The sequence below is a fragment of the Triticum urartu genome, unplaced genomic scaffold (genome assembly GCF_003073215.2).
Source record: "Triticum urartu cultivar G1812 unplaced genomic scaffold, Tu2.1 TuUngrouped_contig_453, whole genome shotgun sequence".
Classification (NCBI taxonomy): Eukaryota; Viridiplantae; Streptophyta; class Magnoliopsida; order Poales; family Poaceae; genus Triticum; species Triticum urartu.
In genome coordinates this window covers 49,397-60,225 of record NW_024115124.1, presented here as the reverse complement: position 1 = coordinate 60,225, position 10,829 = coordinate 49,397, and the positions used below count along the sequence as shown (strand labels likewise).

Sequence of the window (10,829 nt, the reverse complement as noted above, 5' to 3'; positions counted from 1 at the left end):
GTTATATACGCGAATCTCTTAGTCCTTGTGCTGTTCCTATTATACTAGTGCCTAAAAAGGATGGTACGTCGCGTATGTGTGTTGATTGTAGAGGCATTAATAATATTACTATTTGTTATCGTCATCCTATTCCTAGGCTTGATGATATGCTTGATGAATTGAGTGGCTCTACAATATTCTCCAAAGTTGATTTGCGTAGTGGATACCATCAAATTCGTATGAAATTGGGAGATGAATGGAAAACAGCATTTAAAACTAAGTTTGGTTTATATGAGTGGTTAGTCATGCCTTTTGGGTTAACTAATGCACCTAGTACTTTTATGAGATTAATGAACGAAGTTTTACGCGCTTTCATTGGATGATTTGTGGTTGTCTATTTTGATGATATACTGATTTATAGCAAATCTTTGGAAGCACATTTGGAACATTTACGTGCTGTTTTTATCGCTCTACGTGATGCACGTTTGTTTGGTAACCTTGGGAAGTGCACCTTTTGCACCGACCGAGTATCTTTTCTTGGCTATGTTGTTACTCCATAGGGAATTGAAGTTGATAAAGCCAAGATTGAAGCTATTGAGAGTTGGCCGCAGCCCAAAACGGTCACATAAGTGAGTAGTTTCCTTGGCCTCGCTGGTTTCTATAGGCGTTTTGTGAGAGATTTAAGCACCATTGCTGCACCTCTCAACGAGCTTACAAAGAAGGATGTGCCTTTTGTTTGGGGTACCGCACAGGAAGACGCCTTCGCGGTATTGAAAGATAAGTTGACACATGCTCCTTTACTCCAACTTCCTGATTTTAATAAGACTTTTGAGCTTGAATGAGATGCTAGTGGAATTCGATTGGGAGGTGTGTTATTACAAGATGGCAAACCTGTTGCATACTTTTCTAAAAAATTGAGTGGGCCTAGTCTGAACTATTCTACTTATGATAAAGATTTATATGCTCTTGTTCGGACTTTAGAAACATGGCAACATTATTTGTGGCCCAAAGAATTTGTTATACATTCTGGTCATGAATCTTTGAAACACATTAAAAGTCAAGCAAAACTAAACCGTAGACATGCTAAATGGGTTGAATTCATTGAGATTTTCCCTTATGTCATTAAACACAAGAAGGGTAAAGAAAATGTTATTGCTGATGCATTGTCTCATCGTTATACTATGCTTTCACAACTTGACTTTAAAATATTTGGTTTGGAGACCATCAAAGATCAATATGTGCATGATGCTGAATTTAAAGATATATTGCAGAATTGTAAAGAAGGTAGAACATGGAACAAGTTCGTCGTTAATGATGGATTTGTGTTTTGTTCTAACAAGCTATGCATTCCAGCTAGCTCCGTTCGTCTTTTGTTGTTGCAGGAGGCGCATGGAGGAGGACTAATGGGACACTTTGGCGTGAAGAAGACGGAGGATATACTTGCTACACATTTCTTTTGGCCAAAGATGAGACGGGATGTTGAGCATTTTGTTGCTCGCTGCACTACATGTCAAAAAGCTAAGTCACGACTCAATCCTCATGGTTTATATATGCCTTTGCCTGTACCTAGTGTTCCTTGGGAGGATATATCTATGGATTTTGTTTTAGGTTTACCTCGAACAAAGAAGGGGAGGGATAGCATATTTGTTGTCGTGGATAGATTCTCGAAAATGGCACACTTTATACCATGTCATAAAAGCGATGATGCTGTTAATGTTGCTGATTTGTTCTTTCGTGAAATTATTCGCTTGCATGGTGTGCCAAATACTATTGTTTCAGATCGTGATACTAAATTTCTTAGCCACTTTTGGAGATGTTTATGGGCTAAGTTGGGGACTAAACTACTTTTTAGTACTACTTGTCACCCCCAAACTGATGGACAAACTGAAGTAGTCAATAGAACATTGTCTACTCTGCTTAGGGCTGTTTTGAAGAATAATAAGAAAATGTGGGAAGAATGCTTGCCTCATATTGAATTTGCTTATAATCGTTCATTGCATTCTACTACTAAGATGTGCCCTTTTGAAATTGTGTATGGTTTCCTACCTCGTGCACCTATTGATTTGTTGCCTCTTCCATCTTCGGAGAAGGTTAATTTTGATGCTAAAGAACGTTCTGAATTGATTTTAAAAATGCATGAGTTAACTAAGGAAAACATTGAGCGTATGAATGCTAATATAAACTTGCTGGAGATAAGGGTAGAAAACATGTTGTGTTTGCACCTGGAGATCTTGTTTGGTTACATTTGCGTAAAGATAGATTTCCTAATTGCGCAAATCAAAGCTAATCGCCACGTGCTGATGGTCCTTTTAAGGTGTTAGAGAAAATAAATGATAATGCATATAAACTTGAGCTGCCTGCAGATTTTGGGGTTAGTCCCATTTTAACATTGCAGATTTGAAGCCTTATTTGGGTGAGGAAGATGAGCTTCGTCGAGGACGACTTCATTTCAAGAAGGGGAGGATTGATGAGGACATCAATACCATGTTACACCCACAGCCCCTACTGTTACATATACTGGACCAATTACTAGAGCTCGCGCACGCCAATTAAATTACCAGGTACTTTCGTTTCTTGGTAATGATTCTAATGTTCATGAGATTATGATGCTGCCTAAATTGGATACATTTGTTTTGCTTTCAAATGAAGGGCCTAGCTTGGAGAAGGATGAACATTGGAGCAAGAACACGCATGAAGTTGATGGCATGCGCAAGGGGATCAAGAACGGAGTTACAAGTGATGATTTCAGGACTTTGAAGCCGCCATAAGGAGTGCATGAAGCCATGGACGAAATATACAAGATGCCACTTCATAATATTCGTCCATAGGCTATTCTGTATGTGTGGGGAAACAAGAGTTAGGGTTGGTTTCGGACTCCATCCTTAAGGGCCATGAAATTCCCCCCTCTTCCTCCATATATACAGCCCTTAGGGCGTCGTTTAGACTTTGGGTTTTGTTTAGATTAAAAGTTCGCCATAGCTGCAACTTCGCGTACTTCGTTTGTGTCCACGACCAGACCAAGACGTCACAGAACCCCACCTTGATCAATAAAGCTTTCATCTTATATTCGCAATATCCAGATTGCAATCTCAATTTCTTGCTTGTTCTTCGTTTGCTCGCAGGAAACAGGCCCTCGTGGTCAGGTTGATCGTGCTCCGGCGTGGTCAATAACCCCTCGGAAGTTGGTTTAGCGATTGCTAAGGCGCGACGTCTCGCACGTTCGTAGTCGGATCGTCAAGGTCGACTCCCACAGAAAACGATAGCTATCATCTCATCGAAAGATCGGGACCCTCGCCTCTATCAAGTGGTATCAGATTTCCAGGTTGCTCGGTGAGATTTTACAGTTTTTCGTAGATTAGATCGAGTTTGTTCTTCATACCTACAGTCCACGAAAAAGCCACAAAAAAAATTAAGGGTTAGTTCATCATATCCGAACCAATCTGAGCCTTTGCATAATCTTTTTAGGGTTTTTGCTTTGTTGAATTTGCGGTTGCATCGTCGTGTCAAGTTGCTGGTCTTAGAGTCTAGTCTTTTAGAGTTTCGAGTTCTGGTCACAAGTTGTCACGCCGCCGCCGCACCATCATCATCGCCTTGCCATCTACCACCATTGCTTATCCGCCACGCTCTGAATCCGTCATATACCACCAATCCGTATCCATACCACCATCAATCTCTATCCATATACCACCACCGGCTACTATACCACCACCATATATCCACCACCAATCCGAGTTCTTCTCATATTAGGTTTGTTTTAAGCAATTCTAATTCCGATTCGTGTTTCTGCTTGCGTAGTCTCAAAAAAAAAAGTCTGGAGACCCCCGGGCAGTTTTTAGGCCAAAATTTTCACGGGCAAAAATATTTTTTCCCTATCCTATTTTTAGGCTTTTCTGAGTCTTTTGAGCCACGTGCCATCATAGTGATTTTTTGTCGCACTTTTTCGTCGTCGCTGCCCTGATTTCCGAAAAAAAAAATGAAAAAAAAATTCATGCCCATCCTATCAGTTTGACGAGGGAAGAGTTTTGAGACACTCGCCATTATAGTAAATTTTCGCAAAAAAAAAGAGGAGCGTAAAAAAAAAAGAGGAGCGCAAAAAAAAAGCGAAAAAAAGTTCCAGAGTGTGCTTTTCCCTTATTTACGTGCAGCGCCGTGATTTTGTTAGTGTTCTAGGCTCGCGTCTCTAGCACGGTCTAGCCTAGGACCAGCACAGTACCGTCGTTGAGCGTTTATTCAACTTTGCATCTCTGAATTGATTATTGCTGACCCTTTTTGCTACCATACTATAAGCCTTCCCAGCTCCACATACCTCTACGTCGTGCGTTTGACTCTCCCTGGCAATCGCTCTATCCAAGCTTTTGAGAGTTTTGACTACAACGGTTGCCGATCACCGCCTGCTGCTGGGTAAGAACTGGTAAGAATTTAAGATTTGCTTGACGAATTTGTGACACCCGCCACCACCACCTCTTGTTAGTATTCTGTAGGATCATATTCTTGTGTGTTTTCTATTGTTGCTAACCATGGCAGGATCACAAGTCGACGAGACTGACTGGGAGAACATGACGAATCAGGAGTTGCATGATAAATTTCAGCAAATGATGAATGGACAGGTGCAGGATGTGCTAAACAGATTTGAAGAGGCCATGGAGAAGATAGATGGCATGGAGAAGACGTTCGAAACAAAGCTCGATAACAGGTTTAATGAATTGCTCGCGCGTCTTCCACCACCACCACCGGCTGCACCTAACGCACCTCTACACCAACAACAACGACGACTACCTACACATCGTGAAACAGCCCTCCGCCGAGCGAGCCGTCTCCCTCTTGCACCTGGCCAAACTGTTGGCGAGCTACTTCTGTGGCTCCTGCTGCTGATGCGGAGGAGGATGATTTTGCTAGCGATTACGAGGATGAGGTTGATCAAACTCAGAACTACGTGCCACCACCAGCACAACCATCAGGTCGTCCACATGCAAATAATGGCAATGGTAGGGCTCACCCTCAGGTACGAGATCATGACCATCTCCCTAAACTAAATTGAATATTCCATCATTTGAGGGTAGATATGTTCCTGATATATATCTTACTTGGGAGTTAAAACTGAACAACGATTTACATGTTTACAATATCCCGAGGAGAGACGTGTTCCTGCTGCTGTTTGTGCATTCACTAGTTTTGCATGTGTTTGGTGGTCTGAGCATTGTAGATTATATCCATTCCTGCTACTTGGGCTGCTTTGAAAACTGCTATGCGTACTCGTTGGGTTCCACCATATTATCAACGTGAATTACTTCAAAAATTACAGCGCTTAAGACAGGGAAAAAATTCTGTAGAAGAATATTATCAGGAATTACAAACTGGCATGATTAGATGTGGTATTGTTGAGGAGAATGAAGCTATGCTTGCACGTTTTATGGGTGGATTAAATAGAGAGATTCAGACGATTCTAGAGTATAAGGAGTATACTAATATCACTCGTTTATTTCATCTTGCTTGTAAAGCTGAACGAGAAGTGCAGGATCGACAGGCATTGGCGCGGACTAACTTTTCTGCAGGTCGACCTTCTTCATGGACACCACGTGCATCATCTACTTCCACACGTTCTGCTACACCGGCGCCTCCGTCGGCTGCCACCTCCAACCGTGATACAATAAAGCAGGCACAATCACCACTATCTGCCAAGAGCACACCTTCTGGGCCTGCAAAGAGCTCTTCTTCATCCATGGCATCAACAGGGCAAACACATGATATTATTTGCCGACGTTGCAAGGGTGGAGGTCATTATGCGAGAGAATGCCCATCTAAGCGTGTGATGATTGTTACTGAGGATGGTGGGTATGAGTCCGCTAGTGACTATGATGAGGAGACTTTGGCTCTTATTACACGTGACGAACACGGTGGAGACGATTCTGATCATGAGACGCAATACATGCTCCTGAAGATGCTGACAGGTATGAATGTTTAGTTGCTCAACGTGTTTTGAGTGTGCAGGTTACACAAGCTGAGCAAAATCAGAGGCATAATTTGTTCCATACAAAGGGAGTTGTGAAGGAACGTTCTGTTCGCGTGATCATAGATGGAGGGAGTTGCAACAACTTGGCTAGCATCGAGATGGTGGAGAAGCTATCTCTCACCACCAGACCACATCCACATCCTTACTACATCCAATGGTTCAACAACAGCGGCAAGGTTAAGGTAACACGTACTGTTCGTGTGCATTTTAGTATCTCTACATATGCTGATTATGTTGATTGTGATGTGGTACCGATGCAAGCATGTTCCTTATTACTTGGTAGACCATGGCAATTTGATAAAAATTCTATTCACCATGGTAGAAACAATCAGTATACTCTTGTTCATAAGGATAAAAATATTACTTTGCTTCCTATGACTCCTGATTCCATTTTGAAAGATGATATTAATAGAGCTAATAAAGCAAAACAGGAGAAAACTAAGAGTGAAAATCAGATTGTGGCAAAAGAATTTGAGCAACAAATGCAGCCTAATAATAATAAACAATCTAGTGTTGTTCTGAAATTAAATTGAAAAGTGCATGTTTACTTGCCACCAAATCTGATATTGATGATCTAGATTTTAGCAAATCTGTTTGCTATGCTTTTGTGTGCAAAGAGGCATTATTTTCATTCGAGGACGTGCCTTCCTCTTTGCCTCCTGCTGTCACTAACATTTTGCAGGAGTTCGCCGACGTCTTTCCACAAGACGTGCCACCGGGATTACCACCTATTCGCGGGATTGAGCATCAAATTGACTTAATTCCCGGTGCATCATTACCCAACCGGGCACCATACCGTACCAATCCAGAGGAGACGAAGGAGATTATGCGTCAAGTACAAGAACTGCTCGACAAAGGTTATATACGCGAATCCCTTAGTCCTTGTGCTGTTCCTATCATTTTAGTGCCGAAAAAGGATGGTACGTCGCGTATGTGCGTTGATTGTAGAGGCATTAATAATATTACTATTCGTTATCGTCATCCTATTCCTAGGCTAGATGATATGCTTGATGAATTGAGTGGCTCTACAATATTCTCCAAAGTTGATTTGCGTAGTGGTTACCATCAAATTCGTATGAAATTGGGAGATGAATGGAAAACAGCATTTAAAACTAAGTTTGGATTATATGAGTGGTTAGTCATGCCTTTTGGGTTAACTAATGCACCTAGTACTTTCATGAGGTTAATGAACGAAGTTTTACGTGCTTTCATTGGACGATTTGTGGTAGTTTACTTTGATGACATATTGATTTATAGCAAATCTTTGGAGGAACATTTGGAACATTTACGTGCTTTTTTATTGCTCTACGTGATGCACGTTTGTTTGGTAACCTTGGAAAGTGCACCTTTTGCACCGACCGAGTATCTTTTCTTGGCTATGTTGTTACTCCACAGGGAATTGAAGTTGATAAAGCCAAGATTGAAGCTATTGAGAGTTGGCCGCAGCCCAAAACGGTCACACAAGTGAGGAGTTTCCTTGGCCTCGCTGGTTTCTATAGGCGTTTTGTGAGAGATTTCAGCACCATTGCTGCACCTCTCAACGAGCTTACAAAGAAGGATGTACCTTTTGTTTGGGGTACCGCACAGGAAGAAGCCTTCACGGTATTGAAAGATAAGTTGACACATGCTCCTTTACTCCAACTTCCTAATTTCAATAAGACTTTTGAGCTTGAATGTGATGCTAGTGGAATTGGATTAGGAGGTGTGTTATTACAAGATGGAAAACCTGTTGCATACTTTTCTGAAAAATTGAGTGGGCCTAGTCTGAACTATTCTACTTATGATAAAGAATTATATGCTCTTGTTCGGACCTTAGAAACATGGCAACATTATTTATGGCCCAAGGAATTTGTTATACATTCTGATCATGAATCTTTGAAACACATTAAAAGTCAAGCAAAACTGAACCCGACATGCTAAATGGGTTGAATTCATTGAGACTTTCCCTTATGTGATTAAACACAAGAAGGGTAAAGAAAATGTTATTGCTGATGCCTTGTCTCGTCGTTATACTATGCTTTCACAACTTGACTTTAAAATATTTGGTTTGGAGACCATCAAGGATCAATATGTTAATGATGCTGAATTTAAAGATGTATTGCAGAATTGTAAGGAAGGGAGAACTTGGAACAAGTTCGTTCTTAACGATGGATTTGTGTTTCGTGCTAACAAGCTATGCATTCCAGCTAGCTCCGTTCGTCTTTTGTTGTTGCAGGAGGCGCATGGAGGAGGATTAATGGGACACTTTGGCGTCAAGAAGACGGAGGATATACTTGCTACACATTTCTTTTGGCCAAAGATGAGACGGGATGTTGAGCGTTTTGTTGCTCGCTGCACTACATGTCAAAGAGCTAAGTCACGACTCAATCCTCATGGTTTATATATGCCTTTGCCTGTACCTAGTGTTCCTTGGGAGGATATATCTATGGACTTTGTTTTAGGTTTACCTAGAACAAAGAAGGGGAGGGATAGCATATTTGTTGTCGTGGATAGGTTCTCGAAAATGGCACACTTTATACCATGTCATAAAAGCGATGATGCTGTTAATGTTGCTGATTTGTTCTTTCGTGAAATTATTCGCTTACATGGTGTGCCAAATACTATTGTTTCAGATCGTGATACTAAATTTCTTAGCCACTTTTGGAGATGTTTATGGGCTAAGTTGGGGACTAAGCTGCTTTTTAGTACTACTTGTCACCCCCAAACTGATGGACAAACTGAAGTAGTCAATAGAACATTGTCTACTATGCTTAGGGCTGTTTTGAAGAATAACAAGAAAATGTGGGAAGAATGCTTGCCTCATATTGAATTTGCTTATAATCGTTCATTGCATTCTACTACTAAGATGTGCCCTTTTGAAATTGTGTATGGTTTCCTACCTCGTGCACCTATTGATTTGTTGCCTCTTTCCATCTTCGAAGAAGGTTAATTTTTGATGCTAAAAGCACGTCTGAATGATTTTAAATGCATGAATTAACTAAGGAAAACATTGAGTGTATGAATGCTAAATATAACTTGCTGGAGATAGATAAGGGTAGAAAACATGTTGTGTTTGCACCTGAATCTTGTTTGGTTACATTTGCGTAAGGATAGATTCCTAATTTTCGCAAATCAAGCTATGCACGTGCTGATGGTCCTTTTAAGGTTAGAGAATAAATGATAATGCATATAAACTTGAGCTGCCCTTGCAGATGGGGTTAGTCCCACTTTTTTAATATGCAGATTGAGCCTTATTTGGGAAGATGACTTCCGTCCGAGACGATTCATTTCAAGAAGGGGAGGATTGATGAGGGGACATCAATACCATTGTTACACCACAGCCCCTACTGTTACATATACTGGACCAATTACTAGAGCTCGCGCACGCCAATTAAATTACCAGGTACTTTCGTTTCTTGGTAATGATTCTAATGTTCATGAGATTATGATGCTGCCTAAATTGGATACATTTGTTTTGCTTTCAAATGAAGGGCCTAGCTTGGAGAAGGATGAACATTGGAGCAAGAACACGCATGAAGTTGATGGCATGCGCAAGGGGATCAAGAACGGAGTTACAAGTGATGATTTCAGGACTTTGAAGCCGCCATAAGGAGTGCATGAAGCCATGGACGAAATATACAAGATGCCACTTCATAATATTCGTCCATAGGCTATTCTAGGTGCTGCGTCACCTTATTAATGGGCCAGGCCCATGTAATTTCGAAATACTTAAGTATAGGCTATTTTTAGAGTCCGTATGTGTGGGGAAACAAGAGTTAGGGTTGGTTTCGGACCCCACCCTCAAGGGCCACGAAATTCCCCTCTCTTCCTCCATATATACAGCCCTTAGGGCATCGTTTAGACTTTGGGTTTTGTTTAGATTAAAAGTTCGCCATAGCTGCAACTTCGCGTACTTCGTTTGTGTCCAACGACCAGACCAAGACGTCACAGAACCCCACCTTGATCAATAAAGCTTTCATCTTATATTCGCAATATCCAGATTGCAATCTCAGTTTCTTGCTTGTTCTTCGTTTGCTCGCAGGAAACAGGCCCTCGTGGTCAGGTTGATCGTGCTCCGGCGTGGTCAATAACCCCTCGGAAGTTGGTTTAGCGATTGCTAAGGCGCGACGTCTCGCACGTTCGTAGTCGGATCGTCAAGGTCGACTCCCACAGAAAACGATAGCTATCATCTCATCGAAAGATCGGGACCCTCGCCTCTATCATTTATATAGTGCAACACAAACATTAATAGGAGGAATTATTGATAACTCACTAGAAGATTAAAAATTGATTTTTCTTTTATAGTAGCATAATAATATAGCAGCTTCAAACAACACAAAAGCCATCTATGAAATTACAGAGTAGGTTTTTTTTAAGTAGCACGGAATACTAAGGAACTGGAATTGGATTGTCTAGACAACTTGACTTGTAATAGTAGAGACGATCGGGCAAATAGATGCAACTCACAACAGAAAACAGAACAGTGCAGGGTGAGTTGTAACATACCTCCTGCCACATGAGGAACTTGAAGATCCATAGACCACCCACCTGGCGGAGGATCTGATGGACGTCCAAATTGCATTGGCGCTGCAGATGCTTCAAAATGGTCTGGAGTAGGTGGTCCTGGATAACAATCAGGAACAGATGAAATCAGCTCGATACTATACTAGGTGATAAAATAGCAGTGAACTAGTGTTCTCGAGGGAACTGCATAGCATGAAATATTAAAAAAATGCAAACTAAGAAAAGGCTCACAATTTGATCGTTTACGTATTTATTTATTGAAGTGAGGGATTCAAGACTCATTTCCACCACTCTGAAATTAAGATAGAAGACTAAGTCCGGGTTGGTCAGTTGGCAT

At 41.2% G+C, this 10,829-nt stretch overlaps 1 protein-coding gene across 1 annotated transcript in view; it reads right to left on the bottom strand.

Annotated features, from left to right (window-relative positions):
• Positions 1 to 10,245: 10,245 nt before the first annotated feature.
• Positions 10,246 to 10,829, bottom strand: part of LOC125527960 (protein HUA2-LIKE 2-like) — a 29,391-nt gene continuing 28,807 nt past the window's right edge. The window contains exons 10-11 of the mRNA XM_048692474.1: positions 10,724 to 10,784; positions 10,246 to 10,591 (exon numbers count right to left, since the gene is read on the bottom strand). The gene's annotated coding sequence lies outside the window, so the exon portion shown is untranslated. The remainder of the gene's footprint in view (positions 10,592 to 10,723; positions 10,785 to 10,829) is intronic.